The sequence below is a fragment of the Palaemon carinicauda genome, chromosome 20, assembly GCF_036898095.1.
Source record: "Palaemon carinicauda isolate YSFRI2023 chromosome 20, ASM3689809v2, whole genome shotgun sequence".
Classification (NCBI taxonomy): domain Eukaryota; kingdom Metazoa; phylum Arthropoda; class Malacostraca; order Decapoda; family Palaemonidae; genus Palaemon; species Palaemon carinicauda.
The window spans coordinates 124,155,339-124,181,439 of NC_090744.1; the positions used below are offsets into that span (position 1 = coordinate 124,155,339).

At 44.5% G+C, this 26,101-nt stretch overlaps 1 long non-coding RNA gene across 1 annotated transcript; it reads right to left on the reverse strand.

The window, feature by feature from the left end:
• Window positions 1-3,855: 3,855 nt before the first annotated feature.
• Window positions 3,856-25,867, reverse strand: LOC137614438 (uncharacterized). Its single transcript, XR_011039090.1, has 3 exons — window positions 25,759-25,867; window positions 11,113-11,228; window positions 3,856-4,380 (listed from the first exon to the last, which is right to left on the reverse strand). It is a non-coding gene; the product is annotated as an uncharacterized lncRNA (long non-coding RNA).
• Window positions 25,868-26,101: the final 234 nt, after the last annotated feature.

Consider the following 26,101-nt stretch of genomic DNA (forward strand, 5'->3'; position numbering starts at 1 on the left):
ACAAGTTTACCTCGATCCTGATCTTCCCAATTGTGGGCCCTGGCAGAAAATGTCATCGGTCGTATCCTTCTCTTCGAGGGTGGAGTAAGATGGTTCACCCAGTCCATTGATGTTCCTTATGCAAGCCAAGACTTGCATGAAGAAATGATCCAACTCTCTCTGATCAGCAGCAGAGGTCATAGGGCTAGCAGATAAAGCCAGCATACCGTCAGTGTGTTCAAATTCCTCATCCTTAGACTCGTCCAACTCCAACCACAGGAGCCTGAATTGTGCCGGGTTTGTTAATGGGTGACCTAAAAGGGGCATGATACCTGGATGGCAGGTTCTGCATTGTAGGCAACGATGGGTCTGGAACCAAACCAAGAGCGCCCTTCCGTTGGATTGGGGCATCAAGAGCCTTTGAAGCCCAGTTTTTTTGGAAGAGTTTTGTATCCTTCATCTCCCGAAATTTAGCTGCGAAGGAGGGCAGGAGAGAGGAAGTCTCCTTTCAAGGCTCTGCTGCTGAGTGTGAAGCTTGTTGGGGGCTATGGGGTCTGGCTTAGGCTCTGGGGGTGGAATAGATGGTTCAGTTCGAATGAACTTCCTGGGGACAACCAATAGTTGTCAGTAAATGAGACCTCCATTGAAGATCTCGAACCCCTGCTCATTCTTGGGTGCAAAGTATCCCCTGGAGGAGACATATACTGCCTCAATGGCTTAAGTGGGATGATACCCAATTATGCCCGAATGGGTTTAGGCTGGTCATGAGAAGCTGTAGAGTGTAAGTACCTCTGGTACCCAGATGAGTGATGGAACAGCAAAGGAGAAACCACAGGAGGAGGAGGAGGTGCATACCTGGAGGCAGTACTCCTACTGCTAATATCCATGGGTATATTGGTATTTCCTTGAGATCTAGACACCGTGAGAGGGATAGTGATTGGTTGAGAAGAGGTCGCTGGTTGTGGCACTGGAACAGCGTCAACAACAACCTGTTTCACTGCCTGAGCAAGCTGCAGGAACCATATAACATCCTTCATGAAAAAAATAAAACTGCAGGATCTCACAACAGATAGTGGTCATGTTTACTCTGAACACAAGTAACTCACTCACATGGTGAATGTACCGAGGTAGCGAGTGTTGGGAAAGAAGCGACCAGATCTTTATCATCAGTACGAGCTTGCCTGGCCAACCTGCCTGTGTGTGGTAGGCAAGTGCACTGTGACAAGTATGACTCCACCACCTTGAAAAGGGACTAGCTAGAGAACTCGTCAGAGAACCTGCAGGATGTTCACAAGTAGCCGTGTGTTTGCCTGTAAGGCACATGTGTTCAGATGGAGAGGAGCAAGGCAAAGGTTGCTTGTTCTTGACCGCCAGCTGTCATTTCTTACAAATGCTAGAACTTTCAGGCACTTGCCCCTGAAGGGTAGGTTCACAAGGCGGGACCCCAAAGGGAGTCACACTCGCGAGATGCATAAAGACTTGTGGTACCTGAGAATCACTGTGGGAAGGGACTGTGGCTATAAGGTATAGACAGCCATGATCACCAGAGAGCTAGAGCGAGACATCAACGAGTCGAATACTTGATTCCGAAGCACCCAAGGAGGAGACCACTTTAGTGAGAAAGCCCTCTACCATTGGTGAGAAGGTAGATTAGTCTTGGATGGGTTTTCCTGCTTAGTGAGCCCAGTGTGCTGAACAAGCTCAGCATGCTTAGCAACTCCGGCCGGCTGAGCAATCTCTGCATGCACACTCACACTAGGCGATTGCAGGCATGGCTGAGACTCTGTAGAGAACCTGCCACCAACTCCTCAGGTGGGTAAGGAGTTGGAGAGGATATCTCAGCAAGGGGCACAAAACCTACTGTAGGGAACACCACTCTAGAGGTTCGGTGGGTGGAAGGTCGAGGCCAAACCATGAGGAGGCTGTGAGCTCCTGCTGTGCTCTAAGCTTAAGCACCTCTCAAAGCTGTACCTTACAGAGGGTACCCAAAATCCACAAGGAAGGCAAAAGGTGATACAGAGCGTCAAGCTTTGGTAGGAGAAGTGATGGGGCCTTCCACACCAGAGGGTTGTCCGGGGGTCAATCAGTCATCACTCTTACTCGACCACCCTCCAGGTTGCTTGTTCTTGACCGCCAGCTGCCATTTCTTACAAACGCTAGAACTTTCAGGCACTTGCCCCTGAAGGGTAGGTTCCCAAGGCGAGACCTCAAAGAGAGTCACACTCACGAGACACATAAAGACTTGTGGTACCTGAGAATCACTGTGGGAAGGTTGCTGTGGCTATAAGGTATAGACGGCCTTGATCACCAGAGAGCTAGAGCGAGGCATCAACAAGTCGAATACTTGATTTCGAAGCACCCAAGGAGGAGACCACTTTAGTGAGGAAGCCCTCTCACATTCGTAAGAAGGTAGATTAACCTTGGGTGGGTTCTCCTGCTCAGTGAGCCCAGTGTGCTGAACAAGTTCAGCATGCTTAGCAACTCCGGCCGGCTGAGCAAGCTCTGCATGCACGCTCACACTAGGCGATCGCAGGCATAGTTGAGACTCTGTAGAGAACCTGCCACTAGCTCCTCAGGTGGGTAAGGAGTTGAAGAGGATATCTCAGCAAGGGGCACAAAAACTACTGTAGGGAACACCACTCCAGAGGTTCGGTGGGTGGAAGGTCGAGGCCAAACCACGAGGAGGCAGTGAGCTCCTGCTGTACCCTAAGCTTAAGCACCTCTCAAAGCTGTTCCTTACAGGGGGTACCCAAAAGCCCCAAGGAAGGCAAAAGGTGACACAGAGCGTCAAGCTTTGCTAGATGTGATGGGGCCTTCCACACCAGAGGGTTGTCCGGGGGTCAATCAGTCATCACTCCTACTCGACCACCCTCCAGAGAGCTAGAGCAAGACATCAACGAGTCGAATACTTGATTCCGAAGCACCCAAGGAGGAGACCACTTTAGTGAGAAAGCCCTCTCACATTCGTGAGAAGGTAGATTAACCTTGGATGGGTTCTCCTGCTCGGTGTGCCGAGTGTGCTGAGCAAGCTCAGCATGCTTAGCAACTCCGGCCGGCTGAGCAAGCTCTGCATGCACGCTCACACTAGACGATCGTAGGCATGGCTGAGACTCTGTAGAGAACCTGCCACCAACTCCTCAGGTGGGTAAGGACTTGGAGAGGATATCTCAGCAAGGGGCACAAAACCTACTGTAGGGAACACCACTCTAGAGGTTCGGTGGGTGGAAGGTCGAGGCCAAACCACGAGGAGGAAGTGAGCTCCTGCTGTGCCCTAAGCTTAAGCACCTCTCAAAGCTGTTCCTCACAGGGGGTACCCAAAAGCCCCAAGGAAGGCAAAAGGTGATACAGAGCGTCAAGCTTTGGTAGGAGAAGTGATGGGGCCTTCCACACCAGAGGGTTGTCGGGGGTCAATCAGTCATCACTCTTACTCGACCACCCTCCAGAGGAGGTCGAATGGGCAGAGATAGCGAGGAGGAAACGAGACCGCCTCACCAGAGAAAGAAGTCTCGATTTATTCAACTTCGAAGGTTTTGAATCCCTTTAAGACTTCTTTCGCCACCTATCATTGCACTCCCACTGGGAAGATGACCACTCACAACACTTTAGGCCTGAGTGCAAGAGTGTTATCTACATGCTGGACAAAAGCTGTGACGATCAGTCTCCCTTTCCAGTATAAACGTGCTGCAAGAGCGGCCAGGTATACCAGGACAAATCTGCATATTAACAGTTGTGAAAAAATAAAGCATAAAAAAGATAAAAAAAGGGGCGTTTACAGACAGAGAAAAGTGGGTTTACAAGTAAAAAAAAAAAAAAAAATTACACAATGTACTGGGTGAGTCTACTCCCCCACTTATAACTAGCGGAGGGTTGCTAACATCTCGTTTTAAAAAGTTTATGGCTAGATTCCAGCTATGCTGGAGATAATATCCATAGTATAGGGCGAAAAGTTTTCATGTGTGTAGAAACAAATTTGTATATCAAGAATGACCCAATGGTATAGAGACATGAAACTAATAATGTATTGTGATGACAAAACATATGACTATCTCACCAAAAATTCATTTGGGAACAATCTCACTTTCAAGAGAATTTCTGCTATATTGGACGTTTTCAGATAGTGTATGTTCAACAACATAGTGTACACTGTACATAAGCGACTTTCCATAAAGAAAACTTAAAGAATTAGATTTTAAACTTATCTTTAAAGAGATGTCAACGAATCTCACAGCCTCCATCCCTGTGTCATGTCTGATATAGATATTAATTTCATATTGTGCCACCAACGTTCCTTTAGCTTCCATCACTTCCCAAGGTTATTACGGGAATAAGGATGCCCATTTGAAATGTTTTGTTTACTGGCTTCGTCTTCTGTATTTCAAATGTGCGGGTAAATACACGCATCTGAAAGAAAAGTAAAATATTTTAACTTCAAATATTCTTCACCTTCAAATCATAACTTGACTTTTGATAATTAATTCGATACATTGAGTCACTTTTTTACGATTATCCTCTAGAGTAAGTGGCATAGTCGACTTGTAACTTATGAGATCAATATAACTGACATTTTTTTGAAACTTAAGATCTGACTATGCCATGATGTTCTTCAATATCATCTGAAGAAAGAACAGCGATAACAACCAGAGTTCGTGAACAACACAGAGTTCAACTTGGATAATCATCTGAAACTACAGCCATGTATAATATGAGATTTGGGCTTTCGTATCAACCTTATTCTTTAAACAGTGGTTTTATGAGTACTCTTCTTGATAAGGTTAACAGTCTAGTCACTGTATTGGTAATATTGCATTTTAGATATCCAGGAGTGAATAAGATTAAAATCCAACAATTGCATACGTTAATAGATAATTAGGCATACTTATATTTTCTCTGGCAAAGTCTCGATTGCAAGTATAAGCGAAAGAGGACATTATAATCTTTTTAAATACTTTAGCTACCTGAAAAGATACTAATGTACTCACATTTTCAGTACTTAGATTCAAAGCCAGTGAGTTATAATTTTCTGAAGGATTGCAGTAAGCTAGTTATAGATAACTTGGCCCTCTTAGCTACTCTCAGACCTTGCCTAGTCCTTGCTGTTAATGTGTTGTCAACTAATCGTTTCATGGCATAGCCCAAAATGGGAGATAGTAGATAAAGGGTACATATCTTTTAATTTCTATTTGGAAAGCTATTTTTTCCATTGATATCTAACGACAAGTGAGTACTGTATCAGTATGATTTACTGATAGTGGTCATATGGCACGTTGCTAGGGTCACAGAGGCCATGCAACTCCGAAATGAAACTAGGGGAAATACCCCCAGATATAGAAGAAATAAAAGTTGTTATATGTTGGACAGAAGATTGCAAGAAAGGTATTTGGAACGAAAGGAAGGTAGAAGGATGAAATAAGGATGTATATAGGGACCACTGGTAAACTGAAAACCCTTAATTCTTACTTTTAATATACTGCATGAGGGGAACTGTTGGTAGTGTCCCTCGAAGGACAGATAATGAATGATAGAGAAAACATTACAGTAAAAAGGAAATAACAACGCAACATTGAAGCAGAGATGTCGCATAATCCATTCTTTTTATGAATGAAAAGGGAGACACCGAAATTTAGAGTAAGTAATTCAATCTCACTAACATTCCTTTGTATCATGATACTACTATCTTTTTTCAAGGTACCAGGTGGAGAATTGGCAATATTGTATAACACTTTTTATGTAGAAACAAATATTGTATTTACGTGGTAATAACAGGCCGTTATAATTTTACATCATTTAAGAGTTTGATATACTGAGACCAGCTTCTTTGAATTAAACTGTTTTGAAACAAGTTTGTAATTTGAATTTAAGCCTTAGATAATTGGCAGCTTTTAAAATTCCAGCTATCAAAGGTTTTCTGGCTAATTAGTGTGACGACTGAATAGCTCTATATATTTTTTTTCTTTACTTCTGACAGTTTTTGAAAGCATAATAAATATTTGAACAAAAATAGAACAAAAGGAATCACAACACATCTCTTCTATAACAAGTTCTGAGGAAAACATCTTATACACAATTCCATGTTTCCCATCCTACAAACATTTGACTTGCTAACTACCACTGTATTATATAGCCCCAATCACTTGAAAAATGCTGAATTCATATATCAATGAAACCATCTTTACCGTAATAGAACTATAACACAATACTGTATACCAAAATATTTTATTTCAAACAGTTAATATGCTGACTCGGACATAGAGTCACCAACAGTTAATATGTTGACTCGGACAGACACCAACAGTTAAATTTTTCAGTTATCAAACCTAATTTTTCAGGGTTCTTTTAATTCTCTGCAAAACATGAAAATATGAAGAAAATATGACAGCAATCTCAATATGCTTTGACAAAAGCATATAACTATCTAGGCGAAAATCATTCAATAAGTTTAACAACGTTTGCAAAAATAATTAATTGTGGAATTAGCATCCTTATGAAAACCTAGCAAGTTAGGCCAAGGGGACTGGAGAAAAGACCCCAACACCGAAGTTAAGATGATTTTTTTTTCCTCATTTAGGATAGGTTAGAATGCTTTCCTGTATTTCACTAGATTTCAGTCCCTCATTGAAGTTATAAACAAGTGTGGAGAGTGGGAGGTTACATAAGAAATTTGTATAAATGTAATTTCTAGCTAAAAAAAAAATTACTATATTAAAGATTCTTACATCATTACAAGGTCAACAGCGAGTTCACCTTTGAAATATATAATCATAAATGTTTAAGTACCCACGACCTCTGCTTGGACTTTTGAGAATTTAGATGATTATATTTTTGTCTTGGAGAATGTTTATATTTAATGTTTCAAATATGACAAATTTGGGAGTAATTAGTATTTCTCCTAATTATAAAAACTTGAGCTCATTTCTATGGATATATTGTTCCGGCGTAGCTGTAAACTAGCCATAAGCTTTTTACACAAGGCTTAAAATACCGCCACTAGTTAGCAAGGATGGGAGGGGCAGACCCTCCACCCCACTCACACTTACCCAATGTATTACATCTCTTTTGAATGCACACCGGACTTACCAAAGACAAGTGATGGAGTTTCATTCTTAGGTGGGTGGAAGTTTGAGACCCAACTGACTAGGAATTTGACCTGGGTTACAACTGTGAGCTGGTGCGAGAGTGAGAGGAGTACCCTTTCACTTTATGAACTCTCGATCTGAAAAGATAGACAGCTGACGGCCTGGGCAAATCATGGTAAATGAATGGAAACTAATTGCTGTGACCTGCTCAAATAAGAATATTGGAGTGAAAGTACTCTTCTTATTTAACCTGGACATTGACAGACTCTTCCTCGCAAGGAGGAGAGGGACAAAACAAAATATATCACATATTTCATGCAACCTAAGGGAAATAGTTGTTACCTGCTGCTGCAGTCAGAGGTAGACCAGCTTATAGAGTCTGCTGAATGCTGCGCTCCCAAGAGAGGGAGAAGATGAAGGATGAAAAGGCCAGTCTTTCTATTCATTAATCCATGTCTAACACTGGGTTATATTTGCCCTTAGCTGACTGCTGCTTGTCCTGCAAGGGAAATGAGGTAACACCACCTCTTGTGCTACAGCCACAGGACCTCACAAATAGGCGTTCAATGCATGGGCAAGCTAAGGTTATTTGTAATAGATCACGGCTCAATGTTCTCGTATGAGACAGTAATCACTGAACTGGACACTTGAAATTCGGAAAGGCCAAAAACTAGGATCCGCTTCATCAAAATTCTGAGTTCTGGCAACAAACTCAGGGATGAATTTAAGCATTACCTGGACCCCTTCCTCTTAGCTGTGATATGTCATAGAATAGAACATACCCTCGCTGCCTCTCATAGCGGAGGAAAAGAGAGAAGGAAAATTGGTCTTACGACTCAAGTCATGATCGTTGGACTAATAAGTGGTATGAAAGGCATTATTTTCAGAGAATGTAGTACAGTAACTAGACTACATGGAGGTGGTCTGGCTTCTAACAAGGGAACAGTAAGCTCGAAGCTCTGTATGAGGAGAGAGAATTCCGTCGAGGAATAATTAATAACGAGGGTCAAGACCGAGCGTTAGCCTTTCACAGCCAAAACTGAGCAGGGTCTTTCCTCCCGTAGGTGCAGAAATAACTCTGGTATCATGGGGATAAGGGCACCGAGAGGCGTGTAGCCTCTTTCTATGACATCACCCCAAGAGGATAGCTCACTTTGCCTGATAAATGGCAAAAGACGACCTACGGAGCTACCCAGACATACATTTTGCTACTGCCAGTGAAAAGCCTCTCTGCGAGAAAAGATATTGGATACCCTTCCGGTGTGAGGTCGTAGAAAAGCGAATGCCTTGTGGTGTATCTCTGTATGAGGTTTGCTATTGTTGGGGAAGGGAGGAAGCCTTCTCGGTACCTCTGTGGGCAGGAGTAGAAGGTCTGGTCCTGTAAAGAGTGGGGTTCCCCTGCTGTATGGGACTGGAAAAGCAGCCATGAAAGTAAATAAGTAAGTAAGTATTCTGCTAGCTGTCACAGCAAAGCTATCAGGGTCATTGACAGGTCTTGCAATGCCCTTACCTTGTTGATGAGTCTCATCAGATAGAATGGGGATATTGGAAGGCCTCTTGCATAGGTTCCTAAGGAGTACCCTGTAAGCTTCTGGTTGAGAGACGTCATGAACAAATCTATCATCGGCAACCGAACCTTGGTCAGGACTTTGATGGCTAACTGAGGGAGCAAAGATCTGAACCTCCCTGCTACAATTATCCGCAAGGAAGCCTCTCTTCCAACAATGACTCAGGCTGAAAAGGGTGATCATGTTGTCTTACGTCCGACTTAGTATATCTATGACTAGTTGGCAAAATTGCAATGAAAAGAATACTTCCTCGTTTGTTTGGGTATTTGGCAACCATCATGTTATCGGTCATGAACCTATGAAGTGTCCAGAAAAGAGTTGTTGAACATGTTTAAGAGCCAGTAGATCTGCTCTTAATTTCTTTTGATACATCCTTTAAGAGCATCAATTCTAAGGAAGGAGAGAAAAGTACTACTCCCCTAAGGAGGTTGGTGATCTCTACTCACAAACTCTGATCTCTTTAACTATGATCCTATCAGAGCTTGAAAGTCTGGAGAAATCCTGTGATGAGACCAAAAGATTTTCAGTTGCCACTAGAGAGAACTAATGCATAGATGGCCTTTGGGGACCAGACATTCCAGTGACGTCAGATGCTCTAACATGCGCAGCCACACGTGTTCCTATAATAAGCAAGCAGTTCTTGTGCTTAATCTCATATAAGACATAACACTGATAACAGAGGCGTAAAATCCTTCATCTCGTACCAACACATTGTCCTGGGGGCATTTGGGTTTTGATACAGCAGTGTGCTTTCTACGAAATATTATAAAGGAATTGGTTAATGTCTCGTGAGATTTGATTCAATCAGTCATCCTTTACTTTGGTGAATATGTCTTTCTTCTTTTCTAGGTGGCGGGTGTGACATCTGAAGGCTCAGCAACAGGTGAGGAAGACAATACCAGAAAAAATAAGGTGACAGGGGAAGTCGAGTGCGTACGAATTGGTTCCCTCTGTTGGTCATCCAGAATAGTGGAAACGGATAGTACCTACTGTCACCACCACCTATGATTTTACTTTGTACCAGAAGGAAAAGGAAGTGCTGAAACTTCTTCCCATAGGACAGGTAGCCCTCATGTATTGTGGAATCTCAAAGGGACCCTTGCACAGAGTGAGAGGGGAAGCACCAATTTAAAATGTCCCTTGAGCCAAAAGGCTAGCAGGTGAAGGTCTGGCAAGAGAGGGCCAGGTTCAAGCAAAAGGACCAGGCAACAATGAGCAGGGAAGGTGAAGTAGACAAAAACATACAGTAGGTAAATTTACAATATCCCTTTGCAGAGGAGAGATTGCCGAGGTTGAGGGACAACTTAGTGTAAGGACTCCGAAGAATCTCGAGGTTTCATAAAGGGAGACCTCACAGAGAGAGCAGCAGTGTTGGGAAAGCCAGGATCTACAGGATCCTCCCGCAGGAGAGGCTCTACGGCAACAACTGCAGAGGGGACCTGTTCTGGAGAAAAGTTGAAGGGGTGAAGAGCTCCACACAATGTTTCTCTGAAAGAGAACCAACGATATCCAGGTTAGGCCACAACAACCGCAGGGCATGAGAGAGAACCAAGGATAACCAGGTTAGGCCACAACAACTGCTGGGCATGTGATCTCTGAAGAGAACGAGAAAAGGATGGAAAAAAACCAGGGAAGGAGGCGTTGTTGAACCACTGGGATGAACGACAGGGTCTGCCAGACCATGGCTCTACCCAGGCATAAAATGACAAACGCTCTTACCTGAATGACCTCCAAAGGAGGACGCTGGAGAAGAGTCTGAGGGTAGGAATCCAAGGGATTAAATAGCAGTTTGGGATTTCTTAGGTTTCAAGGAAGACCCCAGTGGCAAAGATTCTCCTTTGGCCTTTTTCTTCCTCCTACCAAACATTACCCATTAGAAAGATGGCCACTCCCTACAATCATCCCATGACGAGGCTTTGGTACAAATGTGACCTCGGTATGACCAGCACAGCCTATGAGGATCTACCACTCTACTACTCTTAAAGGTTCCACAGGTCTTTGGCTGCATTCCATGTCATGTCTGCATAATGTAACCTAACAAGCACACCCACACAAGGTGGATGAAAAAGAAATGTTTTTTCAAATATTCAAAGTAAATTTTAAGTAAAAACTGCCAAGTTTTCAGAAGAGGAGGAACAAGTTCACTTTCTGACGGCTGAAATCCAGTTGAGGTGACAGCGAGTTACAGGCCGCCACCTCGCTTCTGACAGGGTAATTACCTACTGGTTGTTTATGCCTCATTAAAAGTTTTAACTGCTGTATTCCAGCCTTTGCTATTATCCTTCTATTGTAAAGAATGATGTTTTGTATTCATGTAGGATCAAACGGAGATGCTATTTAGCATAACCCTACCCACATAACCTGTCCTAGGATTCCAGGTCTCTTTACTTACCAAGTACTTTCAACTACCTGGAATAGCTCTCCCAACTGTCTCACTTACAAAACCATAATTAAAACATTGGCCCATGTAACAAATTTAGATTATTCCTTACCTAAGTCTAGGAGGTCGAAGATTAAAATCTTCCTGTAGCTACGGTTAGGTGATTCAGCGAAGGTATAATGTAGTTGTTTCCCGCAGGAAGCTGTGGAGCTGTTTTTGCCTCTTGTGCTGTCGAAAGAATAAATTTGTATAACTAAAATATTCAAACATGACAAATATATTTGGCATAAAAAACGGATTTTGAGCGAAGCGAAAAATCTATTTTTGGGTGAGATAGCCATGGCGTCCTGATGGAAGGTTCCTTTTTGGTAGCTTCCTTGGGTAAATAACTACTAAGATATTCCCAGAGAATTTAACCACAGGTTATCACAGAATTCTAACTTCTGGAGCGAGTATCCTAAAGGTTTCCCTTTAAGACATCGTATATCAACAGGGGACGCATGTATTAACGCGCCACATAGCTATCTACACCCCGAACAGAGTTAATGCTTCGGTGTGTAAGGGCTGAGAATAGCTGGGAGCCGTTCCATAGCTAATCTCATTCGTGGCTACTTCTGGTACTCGAGACGTAAACAAACGGGCGCCATTGCTTAAATGACGTCACGTCCGTCTTCATCCTGAAGCCAGTTGCTTGCCGATCACCATGATACAGCAGAGGAGGGTGGGACCTAAAAACTGGACGAAGTAGCAGGGAGGGTCCATCAGGACGCCATGGCTATCTCACCCAAAAATAGATTTTTCGCTTTGCTCAAAATCCGTTTTTTGGGCTCAAGCCATGGCGTCCTGATGGAAGAATACCAGAGAATCAATGTATCGTGGTAGATTTTCCCCTATTAGTAAGTGCCAAGGCATTGACAAAATAGCATAGTAATCTTGGTAAAGAACCGTAGGGAAGAATCATCATGCCCCCCTTGGCAGTGAAGTTCCCATGGGCCATGCCGACGTCAAAGTGGTATTGAAGGGCTATTCACCCTGATAGAAGAACTTGAAGAACTTGGAGACGAAGCTGAATGTTTGGCATTCGTATAGGAACATTCTGAAAAGCAGACCAGTGGTGGTTGGGCACTGTGTGCTGAGAAGGGTGATTCATCTCCAGGGTATGAAGAGTAAGTATTCGTATTGGAACATTACATAATCAGAGTGAATATAAATTAAGAGTTAGTATCTTAATTTCTCCATAACCATAAGGAAAAAGGGGATAATAAAACTATGACAGGCATGTATTTCATGGTAAGTAGGAGCTGATTGAGATGCACAGGTAATAAAATAGAAATTTTATTTCACAAATGCAGAAATTAAATGAATTGCAGCAATAAGTAAAGTTCATTTACAGTAATTATAATGTACATAGTAATAAAGACTTGCTCTTGAATCTGAAAAGGAATTTCAAGTTTATTAGTAGGCACTCGTTCTCGAGGAACGTAAGTCTTTGATTAAAAACACATCATGCTCAGGGCATGCGGCACTTGTGTGACAACTATGACATTTCACCTGGGATAAGAACAGTTATAAAAGCACTAAGTGTTTTCGACATCACTATGTATCGCTCGAGGGTCAACATAGGCACCCGAAGAGTTAGAGTCCCAAGTAACTCACTGTTCTATGCAGAGTTAGGTGCAGGTTTCATAACACTACCTGCGGCTACCACAAAATGTTTGACTTCGTGCACTTGTTTCGCATAATGTTTAAAGAAAACGCGCGAGGACTTCCAGCCTGTGAAGTTTTTAAGGCTTTCAAAGTCCATACTCTGAAAGAAATTCAGAGATGATGCAACTTTCCTAGGATCATGACCGGCGGGTGTACTGTCAGGATCCGCTCTGCGAATGAAGTAGGTGATTTTCGCTCTTAATTGTTTCAGTGACAGGTCGCTGCCCGATGTTTCTCCTTTGAAGAGTTGGCCTCCACCAAAGTTCGAAGTTCTGTGAAGATAGACCTTGAGGCTCTCTACTGGGCATAAAGAGACATCTTCCTTCAGGGGGCATATTCTCCAGGGGCCCCATCTTTTGGTGGGTAATTCATTTTTGGCGAGAAACGTCGGATCAGGGGAGAGGGTAACGTCTCCTGTATCGGTAAACAGGATGTGCCCTTCCTCTCTTGATAATGCCACTATTTCGCTGACTCGGGCTCCCGAAGCAAGAGCAAAGAGAAATATAACTTTCTGAGTCAGATCCTTGAGAGGGCATAAATCATTATCCAAGTTGGAGGCGAAATGGAGCACCTTGTCTAATGACCAGGAGATCAGTTTCGGTGGGGGTGCTGGGCGTAGGCGAGCACATGCTTTCGGTAGTTTATTGAAGATGTCGCTGGACAGATCAATTTGGAAGGCATAGAGAATTGGTCTGGTCAAGGCCGATTTGCAGGTTGAAATCGTATTGGCTGCTAATCCCTGTCCATGAAGGTGAATAAAGAAGGACATGCAGAAATCAATTGTGATTTCCTTAGGATTTTTTGTCTTGACGAAGGATACCCATTTCCTCCAGGATGATTCGTATTGCCGTCTTGTGGATTCGGTCTTGTATTCCTCTAGGAAGTCCAGACTTTTCTTCGAGATCCCAAACCTCTTCTTTGCGGCTAGGGAGAGAAAATCATGAGATGAAGGTCCTTGATTTTCGATGATGAAGCGAAGACAGTCGACTTCTGTACTTGTTGGGAGAGAACTGGGCCCGGGAGAGGGATCAGCTTGGGCTGCAGCTCCAGGACCAGGGGGTACCAGTTGCTCCGGGGCCACTTGGGAGCCACTAGGGCCGCTGTCCCTTTGAAGGTTCTCAGTTTGGAGAGGACTTTCAGCAGAAGGTTGGTGGGAGGGAACAGGTAGATCTTGGACCATCTGTTCCAGTCCAGTGACATGGCATCCACTGCTTCTGCCTTGGGGTCCTCGTACGGGGCCACATACCGAGGAAGTTGATTGTTGTCGCTCGTTGCGAAGAGATCTATCTGAAGTTCTGGGACTTGGTGAGAGATGAAGGAGAATGATCTTGCGTCTAGAGACCATTCCGACTCTATCGGGTTTGTTCGAGATAGAGCATCCGCTGTCACGTTGCGGAATCCTTGTAGGTGAACTGCAGACAGGTGCCACTTCTTCTTCTCTGCCAGACGGAAGATTGGGAGAAGCACCTGATTTATCTGGGGCGATCTTGAGCCTTGGCGATTGAGACAACGAACTACCACCGAGTTGTCTAGGGTTAGACGAATGTGGATCGAGGGAGGCGGGGATAATTTCTTCAGAGTTAGAAGGACCGCCATGGCCTCCAAGATGTTTATGTGGAACGTCTTGAACAGGGGAGACCAGGTGCCTTGAGCCTGTTTTTGGTGGGAGTGACCTCCCCAACCCTCCAGCGAAGCGTCCGTGTGGATGTTGAGTGATGGAGGAGGGTGTTGAAGAGGAATGGACCTTTTCAGGGCCTTTGCTTCCGACCACGGCTTGAGGAGAGGTCGAAGTCTGTTTGGGAGCCGTCTCTTGAGGTCTCTTCGAGCGATGGATGCAGAACGTCTCCAGACTCCCGCGGCATCCTTTAGCTGTGCACGAAGCACTGGGTTTGTTACTGAGGCGAACTGTAGAGAGCCTAGAACTCGTTCCTGCTGGCGTCTTGAAATTCGTTTGGATTTCAGTAGTCGCTTGACAGACCCTGCTATTTCCTTCCTTTTCTTCTGGGGGATGGAAAGGCGGTGTGACTGAAGGTTCCATTGGATTCCTAACCACTGGAACTTCTGAGCTGGAGAGAGGCGAGATTTCTTCTCGTTGATCTTGAATCCCAGGTGTTCTAGGTACTGGGTGACTTTGTTGCAAGATTTTACACAATCTTCGGGCGATGGAGCCCAGACTAGCCAGTCGTCGAGGTAGGCCATCACCTGGACGTTTCGGAGGCGGAGCTGTTGTACTATGGCGTCCGCCAGCTTTGTGAAGATCCGAAGGGTCACATTGAGGCCGAAGGGCATGGCCCGGAAGGCGTAGCTTTTCCTTTGGAGTCGAAATCCTAGGTAGGAGGAAGCGTGATGGTTCATTGGAACGTGCCAGTAGGCATCCGCCAGGTCTATGGAGACCGTGTAGGAACCTCGAGGCAGAAGGGTCCTTATTTGTTGAAGAGTCAGCATCTTGAACTTGTCGTTCGCTATGAACTTGTTGAGGGGGGATAAGTCCAGAATGACTCTGAGTTTGTCGGAGTCTTTCTTGGGGACACAAAACAGTCTTCCTTGGAACCTGGTGGACTTTACCTTCCTTATCACCTTCTTGTTCAAGAGATCTAGGACATATTCTTCCAGAAGGGGGGTTGATTGTTGGAAGAACTGCTGGAATGTTGGGGGTGGTTAAGTCCAACTCCAGCCTAGACCCTTCTTGACGATGCTGTGTGCCCAGGGATCGAAGGTCCAACGATCATGGAATTGGTGGAGTCTTCCTCCCACCGGAAGCACTTCATTGCTTCTGGTGTCCTGAGGGCTTGCTGCCTCGGCCGCTAGCTCCCTTTCCTCCTCTGCCTCTGGAGGGACGGCGACACGCGTCTCTGCCTGCACCTCTGTTTGAGCCTCTACCTTTGGGACGAAAGGTAGTCGTCTGTTGCTCGAAAGCAGGGGTGAAGACCGGTGACTGTGACAACACCGGTTGGGTACCCAGTTGAAAGGTCTGTTGTAGCTGAGCTGCCACTTGGGAGGTAGCGGGTCCCGGAAACTGACGTCTTGGTTGACGTTGCTGGGGTTTCTGTTTTGAGGATTTCCTCTTAGATTGAGGTCCGTCGTCCTGAGAGGGTTTCCTCTTCCTTGACATGCCCCACTTGTGGAGAAGGTTCCTATTCTCCGTGGCGGCTTTGTCGGTGATTTCCTTCACAAGGTCAGAAGGAAAGAGGTGTTTGCCCCAGATGTTGGAGGAAATCAGCCTCCGGGGTTCGTGTTTCACAGTGGCACCTGCGAACACGAATTCACGACAGGCTCTCCGAGCCTTCATGAAGTGGTACAAGTCCTTCATCAGGGTTGCCATGTGGGATTTGGCAAGTACCATGTAGTGGTCTGGTACTCTGGTGTCACAGGCCATAATTTCAAGTTGGACTTGGTGGGACATGGATGCTGCGAGCCTCTCCTTCGTATCTTGTTCCCGACGAAGGAGGTGATCGTTGAGCTTCGGGAGGTCTTCGTTAAACTGACGTCCGGCGACGTCAGGATCTAGCTTTCCCAAGACGAACGTATGCTGGATGTCCTTCCAGTGTCGAGCGTCAAGGGGAGTAACTATGGAGAAGGGTCTGCACTCCTCCAGTGCAGGGCAGGCTTTCCCCTCTTCCACAGCTTTAAGGCACGCAGCGAAGGCCTTTTCCAAGAATGGAAGTACCGCATTTTCAGGTGCGACATAAGTAGGGTGCTTCTTGCTCAGGGCCGGAAGCTTAGAGCAGGTAAAACCCCTACTCTTGAACGTGTTGGCTAGCATAGCCTAGGCCTTCGCGAGATCGAACACTATCTCTTCCTTCGGTTCGGTCTCTTCTTTAGAGGCAGGTTCAGAGCGAAGTCGGACGTAACAGTCCGGGTAGGCCTCGAAGTTTGGGAAGAACTCCACGTCTTCCAAAGGGACCGTGCCGATCTTGTCGCTGACGAAGATCCTGCCGGTCGCGATAACCATATGCTCAGCATACCTCCATGGGTTGGCATGTGAGCAAGCGGGGAGATCCTTAACCGAAATCCTCTTCGGTTCTCTGGATCCCATCATGGACCTGATGAACTCCTGATTCTCCTTTAACCTGTCGTCCATGACGGCTCTAATCAACCGGATCATTTCTTGAGTGGATGAAGAGGGATCCAGGGTCGTGGAGGTAGACGGGATAGACACTTCCGTCGGAGTAGGAGTAGGGGCGGTGATGGAAGGAGGAGCGACCTCTTGCTCCGACTCGGCGTATTCCACCTGGTCTTCGTCATCTTCAGCTCCTTGAGCCATAAGGGTCTTCTCCGTGTCTTCCGAGACATCCGACATATGTTCGTCATCTTCGGAATCCAGGTGGCACTCGTGCATGGACTGGGCCATGACAACATCAGGTTCCACTGTAATTTGGACAGTGGGGATCAAATCCTTGGGTACCACCGAATCAGGGGAGGCCTTAGGGAACAGGAGTGACCTCATTTCTTCAGTGGCCAGGTACGGTCCGGTGGCATTCTTCTGGAAGCCACGCACCCACTTGCGTAGCTTCTCCCGAGAAGTGTCCCTGACCTCCGCTGAGGGAGGGTTATGGAAGGCATCAACTAGGTGAGCCTGGCAGACCGTACAATTCAGTGGGTCCCAGAATTTCAGATCCCCTTTCTTGTTAGCACAAGGGGCGTGAGTCCTGCAAGCCGTATGCCCGTAGAAGTGCGGGCGTTTCACAGCGCAGAAGTCGAAGTCACACTTCATCTGCTCCTCCTGTGGAAGAAAGAGAAAATGAGTATGGGGGGAGTCATAAGAGTGGCTCTTAAGCTAAGTTAAGATTAATCATTAATTTTAACTTAATGAAGGGTGTGATGCATAGAGATTGAAGTAGTAAAGAAAACATACTCCATGCATCCCGCCCGGCTGGCTACCGCAAGCTTTATCCTTGGATAATCCGAGATGGCCGAAGGCACAGGATAGTATTCCTTAAAATTCCACAGGGCAATGGAATTCCATGGAAAAAACCAAGGATAAGTTTGGGACCGAGATCACTCAGTCCCAAATTAGGGGGCTAACAGGTCCCTTAGGGTAACTGCTTCCGGCCACCAGCCGCGCTAAGATGCACGCAGCATGCTGGAATTTTGAAGAATGCAAAGAGACAGCATGATTACTAATAGAACAGTACCAAGGCACTGATCTTAAGAGTGTAAACAGGCCATCTGTTTGCAGTGTAGGGCTATCAGTATTCATATGATAGCTAGTAGAAGGGGGTGCAAGTAGTCTTGACGCCTCCGGGGGTTCCGGCAGACCTCCGGCACGCTGGAGGCCGCTCCAGCAGAGTTTCTGGCATTAGAACAGACAATATGTAAGTCAAGAGAAATACCAGGGTGGCGGCCGCCGGCACGACGGCGGCTCCGGCAGTCGGAGGATGCCGGATTGGTGACTGGGACAAGGATGGTTATAGCTGAACCAGGTTGCCGGCAGTGGATGCCGGCACTCCGGTGGCCGACCGGCAGGCGGACGGCGAAGCTAGGAGGAAGGAGGAGAGCCATCGGCGGGAGCCGGCGGCGGTCGACAGTCCCCCGGCACGCGGGGGGCTGGCGGCATGAGGGTAGGGGAGAGTCACCAAGGTAGGAGGCGGGTATCGCCGACAGTGGAGGCGGCAAGGGACCGGCACCCGGATAGTGAGAGAGACAGGGGGAGGGATGTAAGAAGTCCAGTCATGGACTCCCAGACATCCCCCCCTGAGAGGGTGTACCCATGATAGAGGCAGGCTCTATCACCCAGGAGCAGGGGTCTAAGAGGACCGGGAGCTAGGGTAGCCCAAGGGAGGGCTAGGGGACACCCAAAGAGGGGGGAGACCTCCACATGCAGAACACATCCAGTGGCTAACCCCATAGGACACTATGAAGGGTATATGTACCAGAGCGGACTGCACATGGAAGCTCAAGGTAGCCCTATCACTCCACCCTAAGGAGGAGTTGTAGGGCAGGGGACAGATGGGTATAGACTAACCTAAGTGTAGGCTAGGCTATACAAGAGATAGGTGGGGAGGGGAGAAGAGAAGAGTCTTCCAAGGAAGGGGTTCTGTACCAGAGCGGCCACTAGGGAAAGGGAGGACACTCCCTAACCTAAGATAAGGCAGCCAGGCTGAAACGGTGCATGGGTACAGTTTCAGCAGGGGACAGAGTAACCTTCCAAAACCTAACCTAGAGCAGGGCTAAGAGCCCTGAACTAGGAAAGATAGAAGACATATCGCTATCGCAGGACAGTCATAGACTATTCCTAGCCATAGAGGAAGGGCTAGCCTTTCCTCACTCTCGGACGCAACCCTAAGGGGGGTTCATTCCCTTAGGGAGGACTGAGAGGCGATAAATACTCCATTAGACACTTGATCCCTCTACTTAGAAAGGGAATCAAGGCTAAACAGAGGGAATGCCAAGGCAGGGGATGAAGGAAGCATATAGGGGTCCTACAAGTAGGTTAGGTTAGGAAGGGACACTAACTAACCTATCCCCTATATGGTCCCTGAAGGCGAAAAAACACTTGCATCACGGTCGAAAGTATTGTAAAATAATGCCACTATCTTCATAACTTAGTCTAGGATCACTAAAAAATCATGCATGAACACTTATATATAGGCGCTCTGGCCTGGGGGCTATAGAAGCCGACTGGTATGAGGTCAATCGATGACCGATAAAAAGCGTCGAAACACGATATAAAAGTTCCTAGCTATGAAGACTAAATAAACTAATGTAATCGATTAGTAAATAAAGCCGGAAGCGTTGTTGTGGCTAACTAAATAAGGCATGCATAACAACAACGACGCCATAAAATGGGGGGTCCGGTAGAGGCACAGCTCTGCCACAAAACAGCAATTATCTCGGAAAGTAATATTTACTTTACGGTCAGAGCTTAACTAAACAATACTGGAACCTTGTACTCAACTTTCCAGAAGAAGGCGAGGCTGAAGGTAGCGACATAACGTAGATGCAAAGCGATAAGTAAAGCACAGGGAAAATCCGTCTAAGTACAGTGAACCCTCGTTTATCGCGGTAGATAGGTTCCAGACGCGGGCGCGATAGGTGAAAATCCGCGAAGTAGTGACAGCATATTTACCTATTTATTTAACATGTATATTCGGACTTTTAAAACCTTCCCTTGTACGTAGTACTGTTAACAAACCACCCTTTAATGTACAGAACACTTAATGCATGTACTACAGCACCCTAAACTAAAACAGGCACAAATATTAAAGGCGATTTTATATCATGTGTTTCCTAAACACCTAAAAAGCACGATAAAAAATGGCAACCAATGTTTTGTTTACGTTCATCTCTGATCATAATGAAGAAACAAACTCATTTAGTGTACACATATATGTACGTATGGTTAGTTTTTGCATCGATTATATTGATTATACAGTACTGTATGTTGATTTTTTTATTACCAATGTTTTAGTTTACGTATTTTTCTTAGGACTTCCAAATGAAATCTTTTTCTTTATGACGCCGCCTGAAACGACGGCGTGTACGCTCAGTAAACAACCACGCTCAGAACAAACAAGGCATTTAACACGCATGATGATAGTGATAAATGATGATAGTGATAAATAATGATACAGTACATACAGTATTTACAGTAAAAGCATTTACAAAATATGTTACCTTACAAATATAAATTATACAGTACTTGTACGTAGCAAAGCAGGAAAACAATTTGAGAGAGAGAGAGAGAGAGAGAGAGAGAGAGAGAGAGAGAGAGAGAGAGAGAGAGAGATTGTTTTACGTACGTAAATGTAAATTTTAAACAAAAAAAATATGATAGGTTACAACATGTAGACTTTTAAAACCTTCCCTTTAACTTAATGCATACAGTACGTACATTACTAAACTATAAAACAGGTTAAAGTAAAAAATAAAGATTGTTACTGTACTCACCACGAAAGAAGTTCAAGAAAAACTTGAATGACGATGGCGATGAATTTGCTGCACAGTAGAAATGATGATGATGAAGCTGATGATGTGTTCTACTGTGCAGTCAATGATAGTATTTTACGTCTCTTCAGACGGAGGTGTCTTTTCCTGGGACACCTCTTCAACTTCTTCAATTTCTTCCGAAGGCGTACTAGCAGGAGGAACTGGCTCTTTTTTGCGAGGCTGAAAAAACATTGTGATCGGAAGTTGTTGCCGCTGCTTCTTTTTTCGATCCAAGAGCATCCTGTAGGGAGTCGTGATGTCATCAACCTTGTTGCAGAATTGCATCGAGCGAACCATATCCTCGTCCCACTCTTGTAACATTTCTTTCGCCTCCTTCATATGGTTGCAGAACTTGGCGAGCCGTTCTAATGTTAAGCCCGTTTCTTCGACATTTTCTTGGGTCTCTTCCTGGGTACCCTCACTCTCTTCCTCACTTGCCGATTTCGTCAGGTCTTCGAGGTCTGCGTCAGTTAGGGGCTGGGAATGGCAGTCCAACAACTCGTCGACGTCTTCAGTCGTCATGTCGCCAAACCCGTCACCCCCAATTATGGCAGCCAACTGCACAGATTTCCGTATTGCAGAGTGTTGGATTTCCGACGGAGTAAATCCCTTGTCGTCGTAAACAATATCGGGCCACAGCTTCTTCCAGCTCGCATTTACGGTTGCAGGTTTCATCTCTTGAAGTGCCTTTTGAATATTCTGCAGGCACGTGGCTATGGTGTACTGCCGCCAGTACGCCTTCAAGTTGAAGTCTTCATCCTCGTCATCTTGGGCAGCATCCACACACGCAACGAGGTCCGCCAAGGTATTCTTCGTGTAGAGGGCCTTGAACGCCCTGATAACCCCCTGGTCCATTGGTTGAATTAATGACGTGGTGTTGGGTGGCAGGAACTCAACCTGAACGCCCTCACGCGACAGGTCAGTTGCGTGTCCACCAGCGTTATCCATAAGGAGAAGGATCTTGAATGGCAAGCCCTTCTCTAAGAGATATTCATGGACTTGCGGGATGAAACACTGGTGGAACCAGTTGGAGGTCAGCATCTTCGTAATCCATGCTTTTTGATTATGCATCCAGTACACGGGAAGGAGATTCTTATTTTTGTTTTTCAAAGCGCGAGGATTTTTCGACTTATAAATAAGCCCCGGCTTTAACAAAAATCCAGCAGCATTGCCACACATCACGAGGGTAACGCGATCCTTGAATGCCTTAAAGCCAGAGGCTTTGGCTTCCTCTTTGAACAGGAAAGTTCGCGACGGCATTCTCTTCCAAAACAAGCCGGTTTCATCCATATTAAAGACTTGTTCCGGCTTGTATCCACCTTCAGCGATAATGTTCTTGAAAGTCTGGTTCACGTAAGTTTCAGCAGCGGCAGTGTCACCGGAAGCAGACTCCCCATGCAGGGAAACGCTTTTCAGGGCGAAGCGTTTCTGAAACTTCGCGAACCATCCTTTGCTTGCGGAAAAACGTTTCTGAGGCTGGGAATCAGTGGATGTCCCTGGTTGAGGATCATCTGCATCATCATCATCTTCAGCATGGTTGCCGTCGTCCTCTTTAGGTTCCTTTGCAGCAAAATTCTCATACAAGCTCAAAGCCTTTGTTTGGATGGTGTTCGTATCCAACGCTATGTTCTTCTTCCGGCAGTCGGCAATCCACACAGCTAAAGCACCTTCCATGCGTACGATCGTTTTATTACGCGTTGTAACGACTCGCTTCGCTGATCTGCTAAAGGTGATTGCAGCAGTCTTTCTAATGTTCGCCTCGTCCTTCTTGATGTAGCGAACGGTGGATTCGTTGATGCCAAAATGGCGGCCGGCGGCCGCGTAACTTCTACCATCTTTTAACATGTCGAGAAGCGTAACCTTCTCAGCTATCGTCATCATTCTTCGGTGGCGTTTAGGCTCACTACCAGCCTTACTAGAAGCAGAACGCTTGGGAGCCATTGTAACAGAAAGTTCAACAAAAAGTTCAACTTAAAACAGTCGCACACAGCACAGATTAAACTTCACAAAGTTAAGAACGTCTACTCAGCAATACGCGGAAAGAGAAAGTGAACGATGCAGCCCCGCGAGAACTTTGATGCTGCGGGTAGAAGATGCGGGCAAAACACCAATCACAGGCTAGATAACAAAACTTGAGTTTTGATTCGTCATCTATCAGCGCTTGAACCAATCACAACCCGTCTTAGTACTATGGCGCGTTGGTTACTCATAGAAGATGCCCCCGCGCATACTGAACGTACGTAGATTAAGTACAATACAGTACCGTAATAATAATAAATAATGATAATAATACTGTACAGTAATAATAATAATAATAATGATTAATAATAATAACAATAATAATTTTATTAACAACAACAACAATAATAATAATAATAACAATAATAATAAAAATTTACGTACGTACGCTATTTTACGCCTCTCTCTCTCTCTCTCTCTCTCTCTCTCTCTCTCTTTCTCTCTCTCTCTCTCGTACGCTTACAGTACTTATTCGAAATGTGATTTTTGCAACAAAGAATATTATTGGATGCAGTACTGTACTACGTACGTATACATACAAAAGATTCATGGAAAAGAAGCACATCCATTACAGTACACACCATTCTAATATGGTATGACTGCATCTGATTTGCGTTTCATGTTCGATTTAATTTTACTACGTACTGAATTATCGTATGATCACATTCTCTTTTCGTGTTTTATTTCTTTCTGTGCTGAATTATATATCATATGTAATGCAATGAACAATCAGTAAGAGCAGATATTACTAATTACAGTATTAATGGAATTACAGGTAACAAAATATCGTATTTGGTTATCTTCAGATTTCGCGGTATTTTCGAATTTTCCGGAAAATCCGCGATATGTATATATATATGGGTTATGGGAAAACCCCGCGAAGTGGTGAATCCACGATTGTCGAACCGCGAAGTAGCGAGGGTTCACTGTAGGGCGAGCTACTGAACAAAGGATGAAGACGGACGTGACGTCATTTAAGCAATGGCGCCCGTTTGTTTACGTCTCGAGTACCAGAAGTAGCCACGAATGAGGTTAGCTATGGAACGGCTCCCAGCTATTCTCAGCCCTTACACACCGAAGCATTAACTCTGTTCGGGGTGTAGATAGCTATGTGGCGCGTTAATACATGCGTCCCCTGTTGATATACGATGTCTTAAAGGGAAACCTTTAGGATACTCGCTCCAGAAGTTAGAATTCTGTGATAACCTGTGGTTAAATTCTCTGGGAATATCTTAGTAGTTATTTACCCAAGGAAGCTACCAAAAAGGAACCTTCCATCAGGACGCCATGGCTTGAGCCCAAAAATTAGATGTTAAAGATACTTTTACCAGATGAATGAACATGTATAGAGAGGTTATTAGTTAAATGTATCTCATTATCTGATCATAAGGTAAGGTGTAAGTAGGTAAGGTGTAAGTAGGTAAGGTGTAAGTAGGTAAGGTGTAAGTAGGTAAGGTATAAGTAGGTAAGAGTAGGTGAGGTATAAGTAGGTAAGAGTAGGTGAGGTATAAGTAGGTAAGAGTAAGTAAGGTATAAGTAGGCAAGACAAATACTGGTAAGATAAGAGTAGGTATGCTAAGGCTAGGTAAGAGAGTAGTTAAGTCAAGGGTAGGTAAGAAAAGACTAGGTTAGGTAAGGGTGGGTAATGTATGTGTAGGCAAAGAAAGAGTAAGGTAAGGGCATATACGGTGAGAGTAGGTTAGGTTAGGTAGGGGTAGTTAAGAAATGGGTATGTTAGGTTAGGTACGGGTAGTTAAGGTACAGTATGGGTATGTTAGGATAGGTACAGGTAGTTAAGGTATGGGTAGATTAGGTAAGGGTGAATAAAGTAATAGTTAGTAAGGTAATGCTAGGCAAGCCGAGGGTTGGTTAGGTAAGGGTTGGTGATAGGTCATTATTTAAGATAATGGTAGGTAGAGTGAGGGTAGGCGAAGATTTGAGAGGTAAGGTAAGGTAAGAGTAAGTAAGGTAATGTAATAGTAAGATACAGCCAGGTTAGGTATGGATAGGTTATGTAATGATAGGTAAGGTGGCGGTAGCTTAGGTATGAACAAGCAAGGTAAGAGAAGGCAAGAGTAGGCAAGGTAGGAGTAGATATGTTAAAAGTAAGGTAAAATAAGAGTAGGTATCGTAAAAGTAGGTATCGTAAAAGTAGGTATGGTAAAAGTAGGTAAGTTATGGCAATGTTAGGTTAGTTAAGGTAAGGTAAGGTAAGATTAGGTAAGGTAAGGTAAGGTAAGAGTAGGTAAGATAAGAGTGGGTAACTTAAGAGTGGGGTTATAGTAGGTAAAGTGGGGTTAAGAGTTGGTAAAGTGAGGTAAGATAAGCTGAGAGTGGGTTTAGTAATGATAGGTAAGGAGAGTGTAGCTTAAGTAATGTGATGATGGCTTAGGTAAGGCGATGGTGGTTTGGGAAAAGTAAGGTGAGGGTAGCTTAGGTAAGAACAGGTAAGGTAGCGACAGGTAAAGTGAGAGTAGGTTTGGTATCTGATGAACAGAGAAGCTGAGGCTAAGAACCATCCCTCTCATTTTCACAGCTGCTGTACATCTACTGTAGATGCCTTGCTGTTGGGTGTTTGCGAATTACAACTGATATCCTAAAGGAATCACATTTTCTTCGACTGAATAGATAGTTAAAATTAAGGTTTCTGATAATTCCATAATGAAATTCATTTAATTCTGCTTCCCCACAACACTGAACCGTTGTTTCTTAGTGTATTTATTTTCCCATAATTCTTAGGTACAGCAGTTTTAACACCAAAATATGTCAAAATTAGATGAAACGATATATTAAGAGATTTTATTTTGGAAACCATCACTAAGTTTTGTTTTCCTCATTTGGTTGAAGTCACTATTTCATTGTGTTTATAAATCATATTTCAAAAATTCCAAAAAACTCACCACGTGAATCTGTAGGCCTACAGCTATGCCTACTCTGAAGGTAGGTCTAATCTACCATGAAGTTACCAGGTCTCGAATGAAATACAGACCTAGGCTATAAAACATACTTCTGTCACAGTAATTTCACAGCAAGATAGAAGATTTTTTATCTGTATAATTATTTGAATATTAATAAACTTATTACGAATTAAGGAAAGTCTTACCTTCACAGTAATTTCGAACAAAGGAATTGCACAACAAATTTCAATCTATCGCCATTTCTTGTTACATGTTAGGAGTAACAACTGACGGATGGAAGACATAGCTGTTCCAACGTTCCAGCAACTGTTTACACTCCCAAAAGGTTCCAACAATATTCAACAAAATTCAAAACTTTTTAAATTATTTATTCCTCAATCTCAATCATCTCGACTATCACCTTTCATTAAAATTTGCATCGAATATAGGAAATATCTAATTTAATATTATTACTGATCTTAAAATATTTAAATTTCCTTGTTTCCTTTGGTCACAGGGGTATTTTCCCTATAGGAGCCTCTTGGGCTT